The following is a 20,741-nucleotide window of genomic DNA, read 5'->3' as shown; positions in this document are numbered from 1 at the left end:
ATATCTATTTCGGAAGGGCCTCTTGGAGATCATCTTTGTGCAACAGGCTGTATTCCTCTTACCTCCAGGCAATATGGGTGTCCCTGCGGTGACCCGTTTGTCCCACCACTCCTCAGCAGCCTCCCTGAGCAGCACTGAGTCAGCAGGTGAAAACTGCTCTGTGCCTAGCTCAGATTGAGAATGACTTTGTAATAAAGCTCAGTGGTCACTCCAGGCCCATGTTCTGCTTTCTACCACTTCTATCCTTAATTCCAACAGAAGACTCTCACTATTTTTTTTTTCCTTTCATTTTTAATGGATGTGGGATATAGATTGCCTGTGACTGGGAGGCATTTTCAAAGTTATCAGGGAATGCAAAAGTCTTATACCTCAATGGTGAGCTTCTTGAATGCTGGCCAGAACCTTTCTGCTTGTCCTTGTACTTTGAATAGTTCTGGCTCCTCATAGATCCCAGTAAATATTTGCTCAATAAATGTGTGAATCCATCTGTGCATGTTCTTTTCAAAGCCCAGTAAGAAGGTCATCAAGTACTGCAGCTCACTGAGTCCTTGTCCTTGTTTGTAGATAAAGAGAGTGAGGTAATGGGAGGTAGTTGGAACCCCAGCTCAGGATGCCTGAGTGTTAGGCCCTTGTGTGCTCTTGCCATGATTGCTTGTGGCTGGACAGCCTGAGAGGGTTGTGCTCTTGCACTGCTCAGTGTAAGAAGGAAGACTGGCTTCTGGGGAGAGGAGCAGAGACTAGACTGTCAGAGTCCTTAGCTGTCCTGGACCCTCCTTCATCTGTGACTTTAGCCTGTCCTAGGCCTGAGAATCACTTGAGGTCCTTCCTCCCTTATATTTGAGCTTGGGATTTTTTTTCTAGTCCCCTGGGCCTGCTTAGGAGTCATCGTCCATGGAGTCTAGAATTTGCTGTGTACTTTAGGTTTTGCTCAGTGCTTCCTCCTCACATTCACAGGAAGCCACATGCTTTCCCTCAGGGATGAGGACTCGACCAAAGAGAGTGTATAGGGCAGTGACCCTAGAAGATTATTCTGGATGGTTCCAAGACTTGCTGGTTTTGTTCATTTTGTCTTTTGAAAGAAAGAACAACTTTTGGCTTCTGTGAAGTTGTCGAGGAGGTGACAGTAAAGCCTTTGAGGACAGATGTTTTCCTCCCTGGTGGGATACCTGAAGTTTCTGGTCTTATAAGCCCAGGAGCTATAATTGGAACATCTCAGACTCTCAGTAGGGAATTGTCTCCTGGCAACAGAGCCATGGGGCATCTATATGGACATGTTGGCCATAGGAGTCGAAGTAGGACTTTTGCGACCAATGGCTGGGTTTCATTTTAAGATCAGTGGCATTTATCAGAACTTAATTGGCCGGTCAGAAAATAAGTGTTAAGTCCCCTGTGATGGTTCCCAAGACCATGCACCAGGTATAATGATTCAATGGGAGGAATCACGGGGCTCAGTGTGTAGTCCAACTCATGGCTAAGATTTATTACACCGAAAGGACAGAAAATGAAATCAGCAGAACAAAGGGGCAAAGTCCAGGGGAAACCAGGCATGAGCTTCCAGATGCCTTCTCCCCTGGAACCACACAGGATGTGCTCAGTTCACCAGTAATGAGTAGTGACAACATGTGTGAAATAGTGTCCACTAGTGAAATTTGTTCGAGACTCAACACTCATTTACGTATTTTGTCAAAATGGACTTTATTTTGGGCCAGCCAGTGGTGTGGTAGTTTAGGTGGCTAGATTCCACATGGCCAATTGGGTTCAAGTCCCAGGCCCAGTAGCACATGCCAGGCACATATGCATGTGTACCCAAAGTCCCAAGTGGAGAATGGATGAAAAAGGACTGTGGTATGGTCAACCCTTCAAGAGAATGCTTTCTCACTTTTTCTCTCTTTCTGTCTCTCTCTAGTGAGTACACATGCCCTAACCAATATATATATATATTATATATATATATATATATACATGTATATATGTAATTTTTTTTAAAAAAGCATTTATAGATATATATATATTTTATATATATATATATATATATACATGTATATATGTAATTTTTTTTAAAAAAGCATTTATAGACTTACAGCAAAATTGAGCAGAATGTAGAGATTTCCCACATTACCATTCTGTCTCACTCCAGCACACACACTGCCGCCCACCCTCCATTAGTGTTCCCCACCAGATTAGTACATTCGTTAAGCGGATGCACCTTCATTGACACAGTTATCACCCAAAGGCCATAGCTTATATTAGGATTCACTCCAGTACTACATTGTATGGGTTTGGACACATGTAAATGATACGTTTCCACCATTATAGTATCATACAGTATTTTAACTGCCCTCAAAATTCTTGGTGCTTTGCCAACCCCTAGAAGGAAAGCAGGTGTTCAGCACAAGTCCACCATTTGCTTAAATAGTTCAAGTGAGCCACTCTTCAATTAGGGTGGCAGGAACCCTCACTAAATCCAAGTTCTCAGATGCTAGCCAAGGGCCACCCTTGCCAGCAGACCTTTCAAAGGGAAGTAGTTGGGCTTGCTCTGTGGACTGTTTTCTGCACACCCTACTGTGTGCCAGGCTTATCAGAAAGCACTTCAGTCCTCATCCTCTTTTTCTTTGACCACTAAATAGCAAAACTGCCTTGGAGAAGATCCATATGCTAGGTGCTTTTGGTGTCCTTGGTCCACCTCTGGTACTTTGCTTCACATGAGGTAGGTGACCTCATTCTTGTCTGGTGTAATTATGCATATGGCTATTGTTTTTTCTGAGCTGGGAGGATGAAAAGGCATAATTCCCCAGGACATTCATTCAGTTCCTTTCCTAAGAAACTTCTAAGAAACTTCATATTCCTTTTATATACATGACTAAGCACATGCACCCACACATGAGAGTGAGAGAGAGCCAAAGTGAGAGATCTGAGCACTCTCTATAGGGGCTGGCCATGCCACAGTCTCCTTCCTTTAGTCCTCCAGCCCAGCTGGGAATTGGAACCATGGTCACCATGTGGAATCTGGCTTCTCTTCAACAGCACTGCTGCACCATGGAACTGGCTTGAAAGTGTTTTTCAAGTGTAGGATATTTCACCAGTTGAGATCCTGGATGTGCCCTTTTCTTGGGGTCATATTCTTGTTACATTACTGTGACCATTAATATATTCATTTCACTAGTCTGGGAGTTAATCTGAATGAAACTTGCTATCTACTGCCTACTGAGAGGTGTTGAGCTAGGAATGATAAACCCTGATTAGAACTCTCACCAGAGCTTCTCCAATTGGAGGCATTGTGGTAGAGTCATTCTCCATTGAGGAAGCCTTCGTCCTTCCTTCCTGCCTTACCCCATCCTACCACACAGTTAGTAGTTTTGATTTTAGTGAAACAACATCAGCAAAGGCAGCAACTTGCCTTTGGTCGCTAAATGCAAACCATACCATTGGAAAATACTGTTACTTTTTCAGAAAGACCTAATACTTCTGTTCGATTTTGACTTTCCATGGGATTTTCCCAAGACCTCTTTCCAGTCTTCCTCTCCTGCTTATTAAAATGACATCATATACCCTTTGTGTGCAGGAGACTGTCACCAGCAAAGGACACACATCAGGCACTGATGTCTGTGTCTACAAGGAGCAATTATGCCAAGTCCCAGTGCCCAGGCTGTCTGAGGACTATGCTTTGTATCCCACAGGCTGAAATGATTTTTCTTTCCCACAACTCATCTTTGAAGTCATTTGTGATAGGTGCTTTCTCTGGGTAAAAAGGCTGTGTGTATCTCAGACACTCAAGCGGTTGTTTGTTCTGGTTTAATATTTATTGAAAGCTCTCATCTATGAGTGCATTTATTGACTGGATGGACAACAAGAGCTACATGCTTTCAAAATTATTCTGTGCATATAAACCCCTCCATATTTGGAAGAAGCTTTATCACCATTAGGGAGCTATAGTTCCAATGGTTAGGACTAAAATGTGTATTTTACTATTTGTCTGCATTTTAGGGCTTGGTTGTGACTTCATCTGAGGATTTTTGCTCTTACTGTTCTTCCTCCCCACTGTAGTTGGTGTCATCGGCACCCTCGGGTGAACCTCTTCTGAGGGAGCCAAACTGCAGAGCTGTACTTGTGAATGGTCTGCAGCTGAATTTGTTCCTGAAGTCCTGGGAGGGGACGAGGACTTCAGTGATTCTTCTGCTGTCTTTGATGTAAGACAGTCTTGAGATTTTATTTTTCTGGACAGAATGAGAGAGAATTTAGTGACCTGACTAGTCTTACTGTCTAGCAGTAAATTCTCTTTTAATTTAGAGACAGACAGACACGAGGCTCCTTGACCAGCACCATATTTCTTGGAACTACTCATGGAAGTTGCGTTTTAATTACATAGTAATTATTTCAAAAGTAGGTCTTCCTTCTACTGTTTCCACTATATGTTAGTTCTTTTGGGTGCCTATTTTTTTTTTTTTTTTGTCTTTTTATTTAATTTCCCCAGACAGAAGCCTCCCCCACCCTTGTCCCCTTGGTTTAATCTGTTCTGCGTATATTCTTGTGTTTTCATCAGGACTCAAATATGGCAACTAAAAGCCCCCCACACTGAGAAGCACTTGATAACACTCAGCTTAGAGTCCAATCTCTAGAACTTAGAATGGATTGTAAATTCGCTACTATTTTCTTTTAGATAGGCTCCAAAGCCCTTCTATTCATAGTCATGATTGTTTTTCCATTTTTTTTGTGTGTGTGTGTGTGTTTTTCCTTTTCCCTCCAGTTTTGCCATAGAGTGCATGCACTCATCTGGAGAGAGATAAAGAGAAAGGGAAAATAAGAAATCACCTCCCTGGGAGGATGGCTATGCTCCAATCCCTTCTGCTCCATTCTCCTCTTGGGATTTTGGGCACTCACACACATGCATCTGATGTGTTTTTCAAGCTGTCAGGTCTGGTCCTTGCACCACACAGTCGGCCATGTGGGATCCAGGTGCCTTAACCACCGTGCCACTAGCTGGCCCCTAGATAGTTACTGTTTTTATTGTCACTCCAGATCCTGAAAATTCAGTCACAGTTGTCATATCTAAAGTCTTTCTACTGGTATTACCCTTCAGTTTTTGAAAGATTGTATGGGAGTGTTTTCTTTTCCTAAGAAGGATAAGATAAAAAAGAAACTTTTAATTATTGTTGAGCCTTTTGGGGAAAGTGAAAACCTGCCTTACCTATTTCATCTGTAAGGCGAAGCATTTTAGATGGGAATTTATTTGGAAGTGTTCTAAATTTAGTCATGAGAGCAGACAGGTTAGATGATGAATTATAGGCAAAAGTCCATTATTTCTTTGATTCATTTCCATTTTATGCATTCTTTTCTTTTATTTTTCTACTCTCCCCTCATTGTTTATTTCCGTTCTAAGGTTTTCCTTTAATTTTAAGCCATTTTCTTTTATTCTCTTTACATAATAGCTTGTAGCAGTTGAGAAAACATTGACCTCTCTCAGAGGTATTTCTTTTGTTAAGTACTCAGGAAGATGGATTCAAACACATTAACCTTCAGTAGTGAAATTTTGACTTGATCAGGGAAGATAAATGGGTAGAAGGTCTCCCCAGGGATGGCTTATTCATTAAATTTAATTCAGCGTTCATCCCAAGACATGATGGATACCCACAGTATATCAAGCACAGTGGTCAAACATACAGATAGGTAACTTATGTTGCTCCCATTTTGAGGACCCCCACATTGGAGAAGACAGAGATGAACATGAAAGTTAGTCATTACAATGTGATGTAATTGCCTTCATGGGTTCATGAATCACGCATTGTGCTCACAGTCAGGCACAAGAATAATTATGGAAACCTCTGTTTCCCTGATCTCTAAGAACACTGAGGAGGTGAGTATGTTCTTAAGTTTTATTGAAGAAGTCTGAAATGAGATTGCCTTGGGACCTGTTTAACTATTGCATGGCCAGAGTTTAGACTTAGCCTTAGTCCTGCCATTTTTGTTTCTACTTCCTTTGGCATGAAGGTGGGCCTTATTTTTGCCATCTCTGTTTCTTGACTGACTGCCATGTTCACATTGCCTTTATAGATCGTGAAATATACAACGTGCCAATATGGGCACAAAATGGAGAGACATAATTGGGTTGTAGGATGGACAGACTTTCCTTTGGGTATTAAAAATATCACCATCTAGTACTGTTCACATGCGTTTTTAGATTGGAGACTTTCCCAAGGCCTTTTCTTTTCCTGTCTTGCCTTTAGCATTTATAATCATTGCCATTGCACTGCCTGCAGTAATAAAAAGAAAAAAAAAAAGAGTTCCCAGTCTTTTTCATGTAGAAGTCGTAAACCATGCCTTGACAACTGCAAAGAATTATATTACTAATTTATTTTTATTGTTAGTATAACTTTTAATTGCCTCCCTTATCTTCAAGCCTGACTGTTGTGTGCTGGGGTGGAGTTAACAATGTTTTGAAAGTCAGAGGTGAAGGAATGATGCAGTCATAATAGCAGATATAGACATGTTTTTGGTGATTTGTGAATGTCAAATACTAATTTTAACAATAATAAATTTTGAAAAGGAATGAGAAGTTCCCGAATAGTGAAAGAAAGATATTCTGTGCGAGAGGCTCTTGTTAATTGTAGATACCACTTTTTATTTCCATTGCAGATATGAAATAGAGGCTCTTTGCCTCAATTATTACTTCAATAATTTAGCCTACTAATATTTGAAGCAGCTCAGATGACTGAATAGCTACAATGTAAATCGTCCATCTCTGAGTAACCTGAATCTTTGTAGCAACCTCTGTATCAGTCGTTCTCTAACCCTTTGGAATTAGAGCACTCTGTCCTGGTGATTTGGTTTTTAGTCTACCCTTCCCTGCATGCCTTCAAATGCTGTGCATCATATTTTTGTTTTAGTTTTTACATTAAAAAAAAATTGTCAGAGGGTGCCTTTGCTTGCTAGAGAGAGGGAGGGAGAGAGAGAGAGAGAAAGCAAAACTCCCAGTGGATGTGGTCATGCTGCCATCTTTTTTCTTTTCTTTCCTTTTTTCTCCATCCTGTTGGGATTTGGGGTACACAGGCACACCTGCCTAGAGTGTTTTTCAAACCTCCAGGTCCGAGATTGCTGCTACTGTTTCTTTATCTTCTTTTTCTTTCTTTTTTTTTTTTTTGCAAATTATTTGTTTAATTTTGTGTATTATTATTTTTAATTTGCTATAGGGCGTGTGCACTCAGCTAAGAGAGACAGAAAGAGAGAAAGTGAGAAGGCAAGCCACCAGGTCTGGGACTCAAACTGCAGGCCAGGGCCAGGATTTGAATCATTGTTTAGCCATGTGTGATCCAGCTCCTTCAACCACTAGGCCATGGGGCCAGCCCCTGTGTTGCCATATCTTAATTTAAATTAAATTTCCTTTGAGAATTCTGTGATCTCTTTTAAGATTATATGAGATACCCTAAACTTATTCCTCTTGAGACTAATTGGACTAAATGTAGAGAAGGGGCTTTGGAGCAGGACTAGGGAATATTCCAATAGGCAACTTCTCCGGTTCATTCTAACATCTAACATACCTTTATCTTTCTAAAATTGATTGCTTGGATCTAATTTTTTGGTCTTTGTCTCATTTTTGCTTTCAAGAAGTAATTAAATTATGTAGATTAGTTCAAAGTCATTGTTAGTACTGCAAGTTAGCAGTTACTGGAAGGCTGACTATATTCCCCTTTATTTCCTGTGTGAATTTCTGCAGAATCTCATCCAGAATCCTTAAAGGGAATGATTGGCAGCTGCCCATCACATCATAGTGAGATGAGTAGCCTCAGGCCACTGCTGTCCACAGGGCAGCCTCCTGATAGTTTTCTAGAGGAGAAATGGGAGAGCTGTTTGGACTTCCTGCCCAGCTTTGTTAGAACAGAGATAAGCAATGCTTGAATTATTTGAATTTTTCATGAGAAAAGCAAAGTGAAAGATTTTTTTGAACACCAGACATTTCGTTTAGGCCTGTGGGGCAGGTTTCATTTTTCTTTTACTTTTTATGTGTCAGAACTACTTTTTTTTTTTTTTTTTTTTTTAAATGGGAAACTTTTGCCATAGGGTACATGTGCTTACTAGAGACAGAAAGTGAAAATTCACCCTCTGGGGAGATGGCCACGCTGCAATTCCTTCTCCATTTTCCTCTTGGGATTTTGGACTTGCATGCACATGTACTCGGCATGAGTTTTAAGTTTCCTGTTCTGGGATTTGAACTGTGGTTGACTATGTAGGAGTTCGGCAATGTAACCATTATGCCATCTGCTGGTCCCTGTGGGAGTCCACCGATGTAACCATTATGCCATCTTCTGATACCTGTCTGTACTATTTTTGAAGACGGGCATGAGAAGGAAGTATAGGCAGACAGTTTATCTTACTGAAAAACAGTGGAGTGATGGTCTAGATATGGATGTGGCTAGAGAAGAATATACAGCTGAGTCCTCTAACCTGCTGGCTGCTGTTTAGGGCTCTGTGGTCTTGGTGAGTTAGTTTCTTAACCTCTCTATGCTCTGGCTACTTCATCTGTGCATTGGAGACAGTAATCTCACGGGATGCTGAGATTGTTTTTGAAAAACACTTAGAATAACCCCTGGCATATAGTAAGCAGTTCATGGTTACTATTGTATGATTATACACTAATTCTATTATGTCAAAGAAGACTCTACAGTATTTTCTTGGTGCACCAATATGGTCTCTAAAACTTGTAACAAATGTCTGCCCAGGTCAATATTAAATGAGTATTTGATCACTAAGAGCAGAGAAGGGATCAGTTCCATAGGGCTGTGGTTAAGTGTTATGTATTGAAAACTGATCCCACATAGCCATCCATGGTTTGAATCCTGACCCTGGTGACCCGAAAAACATGCTGGATGCATGTTTGTGTGTGCCCAGGATCATGAGGGGATGGAGAATTAGAGGTGTAAGGATTATGGGATGACCAGGCTCCATTTGGAAGTACTTTCTATCTCTTTCTCTGGCAAGTACACACACCCTCTGGCAATTAAAAAAAAATCAGAGAAAGAAGTCAACCTAGAAACTTATTCTTTTTTAATCAATGCCTCATTTGCCACACTCATTAGAGTGTGCAGAGCCCTCTGATGCTGAGTGGACAGAGCCCAAGGAGTGTCTGAGGGACTGCCAGTCATCCTGGGTGGCTGCTCCCCCCTGAGATTACAAAATGTTGGAAACTACTGGCAGAAACAGTGCTTGCTCTTGACCAGCTCTGCCACGAACCAGAGGGGTTACTTATTAAACTCGCTCCAGTTTTTCAGATGCTGAGAGAGTAGATCTCAAGTGTTGTCCCCCACGCCTCCTATACACAGTAACAATGTTAGGTGATGACTATGTTAATTAGGTTAGTTGTGGTAATTGTTTCACCTTTTTACATATATTAAAACACTTCTTGTACTTCCCAAATACACACAGTTTTTAAGAGAGTTTTTGTTTGTTTGTTTGTTTGTTTTGTTTCGTTTTTGCTATAGGGCATGTGCACTCACTCGAGACACAGAGAAAGTGAGAGATCACCTGGGGCAGGGGGGGAGAACCATGCTGCAGTCCTTTCTTCATTTTCCTCTTGGAATTTTGGGCGCACACGTCTGGCATGAGTTTCAAGCTGCTAGGTACAGGACTCGAACTGTGGTCAGCCATGTGGGAGTCCAGTGCTTTAGCCACCATACCACCTGCTTTCCCCAATACACATTATTTTTATTTGTCAACCATATCTCAATGACGTTAAAAAAATAAAGACGCATGTAAAAAAAGATATATTGACATTCCACCCCTAATAATATTAGTATGGATCTATCCCCTCTTACCTAATAAAGTAAGAAAGGATAAAATACAGGAAGAAAGGAGAATGAAGTTTTTACTTGTAACTAAAATAATAATACCACAGTTAACATAATAGTAATTTCTTAGTATCTTCTAATATCAAGTTCAAATTCTAATTATTCTCATTGTGGTTAGGTTATATACTGAATTTATAGTACCACAGGTGCTTTACCTGAGGAATAAGGAGGTAGAACCCACTAAATGATCTCTAAGGTTCATGCAGTTTGACTCTCCCTAGCCAAAATACTTGAGACCAGAAGTGTTTGGGATTTCAGGCTTTTTTGGGGGAGTGTTTGTATATACGTAATGAGGTATCTTGGTGATGAGATCCGAGTCTAAACACAAAATTCATTTGTGTTTCATATATACCTTAGACACATAGCCTGAAGGTAATGTTATATAATATTTTAAATAGTTTTGTGCATGAAATTCTTTGTGGGCATGCTGCCATGGGGGAATCTGGGTAGACTCACAAAAAATATTTTGCAGCTAAAGGGTCCAAGAGGGTCTTTTTCCCTTGGGGATACTGAATATACTGTGTGTTTTGTGCCTGTGTTTTGATTGTGACCTGCCACATGAGGTCAGTTGTATCGTTTTCTACTTGTAGCTCTTGTTGGTGCTCAACAACTTTAGGATTTTGGAGCATTTCAGATTAGGGATGTTTAACTTCTATCAGCTTGAAAATTTTACTTTTAATATCTTTAGGAAGTGCTGCTCTGATTTTATTAATTTATTTATTATTCTTAAGGAAGGAGAAGCCAAGCTTTAGAAACAAATGATAGCTCTTTAGCAAGATGGAATCGAAATTTGGAAATTGTTTGATTAATAGAATCAATAGGACAGGCAGGTGGTGTCTTACACTGGCCTTGACTTATAGGTTGGACAGATCTAGCATTTACCCTGGTTGTATACATTGTATGCTGGCCAGAGAGGAGGAGGTGGTGCTCTAGTTCAAGGAGTTCAGGGCCAATCAGCTTCAGTCTCCAGAAATGGTGATAATGCCCTATAGAGTTACACTTGGACAGTCCTTTGAATTTAGCTTTGTTAAGAAAACACTCTAGTGTTTTCTTCAAGGAGTTTAAGTGCTGGGTCTGTCAGAGTACCTGTCTAAAGAAGCCTTTATTGTGTTAGACTAAAAGAAGAATGCAAAAGTCATGCTTTGATTTCTTGGCAGATATCAGGTGTTGCTAGCCCCAGAGGTCATTGCCGATTGGCACATTACAAGCATCGGGCAGGTTCCCTGTGAGAACCAGCTTTTTAGCCTTCCCATCCAGTCTGGCCCCAGCCCCCCGCCCCCTTAAATTTTTTTGGAGAGGTTTTTGCTATAGGGCGCGTGCGCTTGCCAGAAAGAGAGACACAGAGAGACAGAAGGTGAGAAATCATCCCCCAGGGGGGATGGCCACTCTGCAATCCCTTCTCCTCCATTCTCCTTTCGGCATCTTGGGCGTGCCCAGCGTGAGCTTAAGCCACCGGGTCCAGGACTCGAACCACGGTCAACTACATGGGAGTCTAGCGACATAGCCATTACGCCAACTGCCCCAGGCCCCTTGGGGTGTGTGAGGCATGAGGAAGGGTCACAGCAGAAAACATTCTTTCCCCCTGGAACTCTGCACCAATTGAGAAAGAGGGCTGAGGGGCTAGGCGGATAGGATCAAAGTATTAATATTAACTTTGTTCCTGATAAAAGCTATACTGGAGGACCAAGGTGGGTGGTCATAAAGGACTTCCCAATCCTGAGTCTCAGAATCAGGCCACTGGCCTCAGGCCAGACTGCTGGCACAGAAGAGGGAAGCGATCTGTGGCCTCTAGCAGGCTTCAAGAGAAGAGAGAAAACTGAGAGGAAAGGGGGCTGGGATTATAGCCCTTGAGCCTTAGCTTCCTAGACTGATTTATTTAGAAGGGTGAGAGAAATGAGATAAATTCTGATGACAGTGGTGCTCAATAAATATTGTCATTCGCATGCCATGTGTTCTTGGAACTGGTAAATCTTTTGGGAAATTTATCTTCAAATTTTCTCTCAAACTTTGACATTGCTCTTTTGTTTTTATTTATTTATTTATTTATTTTCCATAGGATGTGTGCTCTCAAGGAGTGAGACAGAGGGAAAGTGAGAAATCACCCCCTGAGGGGTCTGAGGGGATGGCCACACTGCAATCCTTTGTTCTCCTGTCTTCTCTTGGGATTTTGGGCTCCCATGCACACACATTGGGTATTATTTTTAAGCCACTGGGTCCAGGACTTGAATTGCAGTTGACCATGTTGGAGTTCAGCACCATAACTACCATGCTGGTGGCTGGCCCCCAAACTCTGAAATTTCTGATATCAAAATACACTTATACTATAATACCATTTTTCCATGAACTTTTAGAAATACCTTTGGAAAGTTCACGAATCTCTCATTTTTTTTTAAACCTGTGTAATGACTCTCTGCATCAAGATATAGAACTTTTTTAGCATTGCCAGAAGTCTTACTGGTACCCTTTGGTACCCACAAAGATAATTGCTATTTTCACTGTAGCTTTGTCTGCTGTAAAAATTTTATGTTTTGTGAGATTCATTCATGTTACATCTGAGGTTGTTCATTTTTGCCCATTGCTGGGCATTGCCCCTTGTAGTAATCCATTTTTGTGATGTTTAGATGCCTCTTCTATGGTTGATAGATATTTGGTTGTTTATGGTAGGGAGTGATTATGAACCAAAGAACTGAAAACATTCCTGTCATGTCTTTAGTGCATGGAATAGAGTTATTGAATAGGGTAACTAGATGTCCCTTGAATTGAAGTTTACATTAACTAGCACATGGAAATTATCGTATTGTCCATGCTAAGTGGTACAAATAAATTGATGGCATTAAAGAAAAACATACCCAACAAAATAATAAATTTAGTCTAGTATGACTTGTATTTACCAAAGCCATGCTGCTATGAAAGATCATTGCTCTTGTCCTTCCTGTCTAGAATAAATATTCTAAACCAGAGGGCCAAGTTCCTGAAAGCTGAGATCCTCATATGAAAGTATGCTGTTTCCTCAGGCCTTCTCTAAAAGGGGCAGGAAAGAACCTTTTTATGAATTCTGCAAGCAAGCATCATTTTCTAATAATAGAGTCTCACTGTAAAAAAAAAAAGTCATGAATTACTAAAAACTCTGAGAATATAAACTAGTTTTGGGGATCCCCTGAATTAGAATGAATAAGGTTGTTAAATATTCATTTATGTATTTTTTCATGTCATTTTGTGTATTGTGATGAAAAAAAGATATGCTGCTGATTTAGAATCCCTGAATACTTTCATAAAAATTTAATCCTGCCCATATTAACTACGCATTCAAGGCTTCCTTAGAGGGACTATTTTCCTCCAAGAGGAAAATCTGTTAGCCTAAAAGAACTGATGGAAGCAAATAACACAGGGATTAATACAGTGAACTCAGACCACGATTGGGGGATGCTGCATTGATTTAAGTGTTCAAAGTCTGTGTTTTTGGAAAGTCAAGAATTAGGATAACAATCCCCTGAAAAGAATGGAAAACATTTTAGGGACCTACAGCACACACATATATTAAAACTATTGCCACCTCTTTCTAGCACCTAACAATATTTTTGAACAACTTTACAACTGAGGAATCTGGCAGTGGGAACTTAGCCTTTGACCCAGCAGTCCTGTTCTGGGAATTTTTATTTTAGCAGATAAACCTGCACTTGTAGCAAATACATTGAGGCTTTGTGCATAATACCAGAATATCAGAAGCTGTCAGGTGTCTGTCAATTGAAAAGGGACTGGTTAAAAGGACAGTGACATGTATTTACAACGGAATGCTATGCACTTGTTAAAAGAGAACAGTGAAGATCTGTGTTCAGATACGGAAAGATTGCCAAGTATATTGCCAAGTGAAAAAAGTGAGGTGGTGAATAGTGTATAGCGTATGCTACCCTTGGTATATGAAAGGTGAGGCAGGAAACCATATACATGTGAATTTGCTTGTATTCATATCAAGAAACACTAGAAGTATAAACAATACATTAATAAAAATGCTTATCTGTGGTAGGCAGAAGGGAAGTGAGTGATTAAGATTAGGTACAGGAATGACTCCTCTGCATGGATCTTTTTGTATTGGGTTGACCTTTGAATCATGCAAAAAAGCAACCAGTGAACTAACAAAGTGAAGCTATTCCGTCAGGCCATTGACATTGTAGGAAACCAAGAGCAGGCCATAGAAAGTGAAGGTGGCTGAATGCATAGTCAAAGGGTGAGACCGTCCACTCTATTTCTTTTCTCAGAAGCTACCTCAGTAGCTTCATTCAATCAGCAAATGCTCATTGAGCCCTTCCGACATGCCAGAGGCTATTTTAGATGCTGAGGTACCTCTGTCATCAGGAGTGTTCAATTACTAGATTTCCAGGAGCACCTGGCATTCTTGAAGGGATGGCAGACAACAGGAAGAGAAGGCTCTGGTGGCTGGAGCATAGAGAGGGGTAAGAGGAGTCCATGCTGAGGGCAGTGGGGAGGACAATTGCTGATGTATATATCCCCATGTGTTTGTGATGCACTCATGAACAGTATCATTGCACATGAGGTAAGAAAGGGGTGTAAATTCTCACATTTAATCTTTTGCCACAGCAGTCAAGATTTCATTTTACTATAATAATTATCCCTTCTGTTAAGTTTCAAATAAAGACCATGTGATGATAGATCACTGTATTCTAGTCTAAAACTATGTTGACGAGAGACTAGTATTTAACTGAATAAATAAAAAGTTGATTTGACTATTGTAATCTGTTTTCACAACAGTAGGGATACCTTGTGAATATATCAGATATATTTATGACTTGTGACTGTAACAACAGGTTATTAGATGGGCAAGAAATTACTTTGACAAGTCTTTCTTTTTTTTTTTCCATTCAAGGAGTAGTTTTTAAATGTTACGATTACCTATTAGCTACAGAATAATGGAGAAACTCACACATACCCAGATAAACCGCATAGGCCTCATAATTCATGTATCTTCATGACAGTCATTGTCTGAAAGTCTCATGGAGGTATTTCCACAGTAGATATTTAAAACCTATATCTCCTGTCTATTTATTTTCTCTTATTCTGGTCTTTTACTCACAGATTTCTCGTTCACAGTTTCTCTGTCAGAGAAAGGTTAACAGAGTTCGTTCTTTCGTTCTTCCTTCCTTTCTCTCTCTTTCTTTCTTTCTTTTTTTTTCTTTCTTTCAGAGAGATTTTTGCTATAGGGTGTGTGTGCTCACTAGAGAGACAGAAAGTGAGAAATCACCTCCCGCCCAGGGGAATGGCCACACCGCAATCCCTTTTCCACTCTCCTCTGAGGATCTTGGACACGCATGCACTCATGCCCAGCATGAGGTTTAAGCTGCTGAGTCCAGGACTCAAACCAGAATCTGCTACGTGGGAGTCCAGTGACTTAACCATTACTCCATCTGCTGGTTCCAACATAGTTATTTTTAAAAGTTTCTGTGATGAAATGATATTTTACAGAGAAGATTTTCTCTGTCTTTTTGGGCTCAGTTAAATTTTGGTGAAACTTGGAACCAGCAGTTGGTGTAATGGCGATATCGCTGGATTCCCATGTAGACGACCGTGGTTCGAGTTCCAGACCTGGCAGCTTAAACTCACGCCTGGCACATGTGCGTGTGTGCCCAAGATCCTGAGAGGATAATGGAGGAGAAGGGATTGTGGCATGGCCATCCCCCCTGGGGGTGATTTCTCTCTTTCTCTCTGTCTCTGTTTGGCAAGTGCATGCTCCCTATAGTAAAAACCTCTCCCCAAAAGTTTTTTGGATGAAACTTGAGAAATAATGAGAAACAAAGATCAAAACCCCAGGAAAAAGCAGTGTTTAAAACACTGCTTGCATCTCCAGTTTACAAGAATAGCTAAGTTTTGCTCAGAATGAAGGAAGAACAACATAGTCTGGACAACTGAAGCTGGGAATCTGGGAGTTTCCTGACAACCAGTCCACACTATAACTCTATCTGCTATGGAACTAGTTTATTCACTAACATTTCTAGACTTATAATTTAGTTTTAAAAGCACCAGAAGTCCAATTTGTTTTAAGGGTTAAAAAGTTCCAGAGTAACACTGGTTCTTATTTCATAATCCCAGTGAATTTCACTCCAAAGTGTAGTAGGGTAATGCCCCAGGAGTTACCAGGAAATGTACCAAAAATGATAATGGAATCTTGTCATTATATTTCCCTATTATTGTTTTAAGTTTATTTATTTCTTCCATGATCAATACACAGAGGGAAAGACAGGAGGACAGTATTCCCCATAGGGTCTTGATGCCACGATCTGCCCTCAGCCTCAGCCAGCCCTGGATCATGGGCACGCACATGTCCAGTGTACTCAAGGAGGTTTCCAGATGAAAATCCAGAACCCTGCAGAGCATCCTGTCTTCCAGCATCCTGGAACCTCAAGTGGGCTTAAGAAGGTGCCATGTTTCCTTCCTGTTAGATAAAGACAAGAGGTAGGCAGTGGCCACACAAGCTCTTTTACTCTGCTGGCTTTGACAGCATCACTGGCTCATCTAGAACTAGTCTGTGATGACGTGACTGCTCACGTTTGCTATCATTAGCAGAGTGAGACAAGCTTGCCAGAAAAAAAAGAAATGTTAGATTTGCGTTAAGCAGCTGTACTCAAGGATGTAGCAAAGCATGTGGCAACTGCGAGGAGAAATGTCTTGTATTCTCTTTCTGAATTAACTTTTCTAACAGGTAATAGGAACAACAGGGAAGCAAAGGTGACAAAGGACAATCGATGGGAAATTCAGGGCAAGTCGTCAGATTCTGTAATGCCTTTCACCATTAGAGGCAGCAGTTTAATGAGACATTCTGAAGTAAGATACCCAAAGGGTGTGCAGCAGTGGGGAACTATTTCAGTTATTTTTAGGAGCACTTCCTCTATGACTATAGCCAATTTATCTCTTTGTATGACGAACTACATTGAGTATGATGGCGGTGTTTTGCTACACATCTTTAGGGAGAAGTTTGTTTCTCATCACAGAAACCAAGGACTTCTCTTCTTGGGAGCAACTCCCTGTTTTCTAAATACACAGTGATCACTACTCACTGGTGTCCACTTCACCAGAATATTTCCAGCCATGGCTTCTTTCTTGCATCTTCCGCACATGGAAAGATCCCTAACTCCCTCATGAGTAAACGAAAGAAGATGAATTTATTCTCCCAATAGTTGTAGTAGTCTCTGAAAGCCCAAATTCAGTTAATTAAAAAAACATACAAATAGGGTCTTTTATGGTAATATTTTCCTGAATGGACAAGTTGTATTTATGGCCCATTATGATTTTTAAACAAATATAAATGCTTATAAGCATTTAACCATATCTGTGAGTCTCAAGTCAGTGAGGCAGAATTGGTGTAAAATTTGATAGTAACAAGAACAGCTACAATAAAGAGTTGATATTTGCATATTGTATTGTGTAGTATGTGTTATTAACCATAAAAAGGTAAAAAATCAGACCTAACAGTCTCGGTGGGCTTACTTGAGTCATAGAGCTTTTATTTCTAACCAGTCAAGGTAATGAATGGAGTCCTCTCAGGAGCAAAAGGGTGTTAGTGAGAACTGCCCGGAGGGTGGAGCTTAACAGCAGGATAGACAGGAGCCATCTGACTGGGAAGAAGCGAGTTCCATACCAGAGAATGGATGTCTCTAATCAAAAGTCAGTTTCAAATTTGCATCTGGAGTATAAGGCTAATAAGAGCAAACTTATTATTTTTTTTGACTATTTGTATTAGAGAATGAAAATAAGCTCTAAGACTTTAAAAATTTATATGTATCATGTGTCAGTAGAGTAGTGTATGGGTATTTTAGTTGTTAGTAAATTTGGGTATTTGTTCATAATTTGTTTAAAGATTTATATTTTTAAGTAAACAAGAATTCATAATCTGCCAGCACATATGTTTCTATGTTAACCAATTTTCTTACCTCTGAGGTTGCTCTTGTTGGGTTTTCACTACCAAGGTCTTGGTGCTTTCTCCCCATGTAAGGCTAGTACTTGAAGGATGTTATACAAATTCTTAGCTGAATTTGAAACCTAGTAAAAATGTATCTCAAAATAATAATAAAAGTCACCGCCTTTTCTCCCATCTTCTTCCTGTGATCATTGAGTAAGAAATTAAATAGGATAGTCTATGAAAAATCACCCAGCATAGGTGTGGCAAATGGGTGTTCAATAAATTGGTATTTGGGGCCAGATGGTAGTGCAGCAGTAAATGCAGCTGAACCCACATGGGAAGGTTCTTGGTTCTTGGTCTGCCTGTGCACATTGGGTACGTGTGTGCATGCCTACAATCCAGGCCGACTGAGGCTGGGGGTAGATTGCAGTGTGAGAACCCTGTTGGGAGGGTGACTTTTGCTCTCTTTCTCTCTCTCTCTCTCTCTCTCTCTCTCATGGGAGAAATAAATGAATAAGCTTTAAAAAAACGGTAGCACTTTTGGAGCCAGCAGTTAGTGTAATGGCTATGTCGCTGGACTCCCATGTAGTCGACCGCGGTTTGAGTCTCGGACCTGGTGGCTTAAACTCACACCGGGTGCATGTGTGTGCGTGCCCAAGATCCCGAGAGGAGAATGGAGGAGAAGGGATTGCGGCATGGCCATCCCCCCTGGGGGGTGATTTCTCCCTTTCTGTCTCTCTGTCTCTCTCTGTCTTTCTGGCGAGCGTACGCGCCCTATAGCGAAAATCTCTCCAAAAAAAGCAGTAGCACTTTTCAGCATTCCGCAGTGCTCTTGTAAGTGCAGAGAGTAGAAAACAAATAGATGTGGACATTTCCAGGTGTTTTGCAGACATGTGCTGAGGACGGGTGTTCTAGGAAGGCATGCTGTTTGGTCTTGGGGCTTCACATACCCCTGGCATGTAGTATAACTAGAGAGTTTCAGCATTAGTGGCTAATGTCTGACAAGGCAGAAAGGAGTGGTCGTTAATCTGAAATCTGTTTTGCTGTATTTTATATTCTTAGAAATAGGCCACTTACAGATGGCTACCTTCATAAGCCAATTCTCTTAAGTAGAACCTTAGATTCAGTAGCACATATATTCCCAGTCATTCTGAAGATTAAGCAGGAATAATCCTAAATTCTGTGTTTGCATCTGCAGCCATCATGTGGAAATCTGACGAGAATGGTGGGTAAGAACTTGAGTTTATCCATCCTCATGCAGGATTCAGAGTTTGTGGATTTCAGTTACGTGCAGAGGTTTAATGGTGGCTTTCTAATAGAAGGATAAGATACTTAATGGGGCAGCATTTCTTTACCAACTCAGATAAACTAAAATAAAAAATCCTGCTCATCTGGACATTTCTGTAGCAGTTGCTAATTATAGATAGTCCCCAATTACCCATGAATTCAGAGATTTTGCAGATAATTAAAATTCTCTGACAATCCAAAAATTTCACTTTGTTTGTTAGTTTTTATTTCTACTGAGCCAATCTTATTTTAAAAAAACATCTTTTAACAAGCTTCAGAGAGGTAATGTGTTTGGGTAGTGACCATGTGTTCTATCCAGGTCGTGTTTGATTTGTCCTTATAGTGTGGTGCTACCCACATCACAGGTGAGAAGAGAGGTTCAGAGAGGCTGAACATCTCTGTGACTCAGGACCCAAACTCTATATAGCTATTTATTTTAATTTGCTATAGGGCTCATGTACTTGCCAGCGAGAGAGAGAGAGAGAGAGAGGAAGAGAGAGAGAAATCATCTCTCAAGGGAGATGGCCATGATAAAGTCCCTTCTCTTCCATTCTCCTCTAGGGATTTTGGGCATGCACACACACACATGTCTAGCACATTTCCAAGCCACCCAGTCTAGGACTTGAACTACGCAGTTGGCCGTGTGGGATCCAGCTGCCTCAGTCACTATTGGATGACCCAAGCTCTCTCTTTTTTTTAGAGAGAGAGATTTTTGCTATAGGGTGTGTGTGCTCACTGAAGAGACAGAAAGACAGAAAGCAAGAAATCACACCCCAGGGGAGATAGCCACCCCACAATACCCTCTCCTCCATTCTCCTCTCAGGATTTTGGGCACAAATTCACAAGTGCCTGGCTTGAGTTTTACGCCACTGGATCTGGGACTCAAACTGTGGTCGACTACATGGGAGTCCAGCAACGTAACCATTACACCATCTGCTGGTCTCCAAACTCTCTCTCTCTCTCTCTCTTTTTAGAGAGATTTTTGCTATAGGGCTCATGAGCTCTCTGGAGAGACAGAGAAAAACAGAAAGTGAGAAATCATTGCCAGTGGAGATGGCCACCCTGCAATCCCTTCTTCTCCATTCTTCTCTCAAGATTTTGGGCAAGCACACACATGCACACGGTGTGAGTTTTAAACTGCTGGGTCCAGAACTTGAACCTCTGTTGACTATGTGAGAGTCCAGCGATGTAACCGTTACACCACCTGCTGGTCCCACCAAACTCTCTTTTTAAAAATATTGCTGCCTTCCTCTCTGCTGGAAGCAGATAGCAAGAGACCAGATAAAGGCTGAAATAATCTTTTGAATTATCTATTCTTGAGTAACCAAGAATTGACAAGTATTTGAGAGAGTTAATCTTAGTTCCTTTTAAAAAATGAGGTCAGGTCATCCCGTGGTGTGGAAGTTAAGGCAGCTAGATCCCACATGGCTGAGCACATGGTTTGAGTCCTGGACTTGGGGCTTGAGAAACACAGTGTGTGTGTGTGTGTGTGCCTGTGCCCAAAATCTCAAAAGGAGGGAGAGGTGAAGAGGAGGGGTTGCTGTGTGATTCCCCTGGGAAATACTTTCTCCTCTCCCTCTCTCTCTGTCTCTCTCTGGCAAGAGCACATGCCCTCTAGGGGAAGAAAAAAAAAAGATGAGGTCCTTTCTATGTTGGGTAGGATATATTGTGAGTAGGAAATGAGATAATGGATTAAAAGTACATTGATA

The 20,741-nt window shown here is 40.9% G+C and overlaps 1 protein-coding gene and 1 non-coding gene across 4 annotated transcripts in view; both read left to right on the top strand.

Moving 5' to 3' along the window:
* Positions 1-20,741, top strand: part of CAMK1D (calcium/calmodulin dependent protein kinase ID) — a 483,186-nt gene that overhangs the window by 89,973 nt on the left and 372,472 nt on the right. The gene's annotated exons all lie outside the window — the stretch shown is intronic.
* LOC114008048 (U6atac minor spliceosomal RNA) lies at positions 13,290-13,417 on the top strand. The gene has a single exon (XR_003549617.1). It is a non-coding gene; the product is annotated as a U6atac minor spliceosomal RNA (small nuclear RNA).

The sequence above is a fragment of the Tupaia chinensis genome, unplaced genomic scaffold (genome assembly GCF_000334495.1).
Source record: "Tupaia chinensis unplaced genomic scaffold, TupChi_1.0 Scaffold000275_1, whole genome shotgun sequence".
Lineage (NCBI taxonomy): Eukaryota > Metazoa > Chordata > Mammalia > Scandentia > Tupaiidae > Tupaia > Tupaia belangeri.
This window is presented reverse-complemented; position numbering and strand designations above follow the sequence as displayed.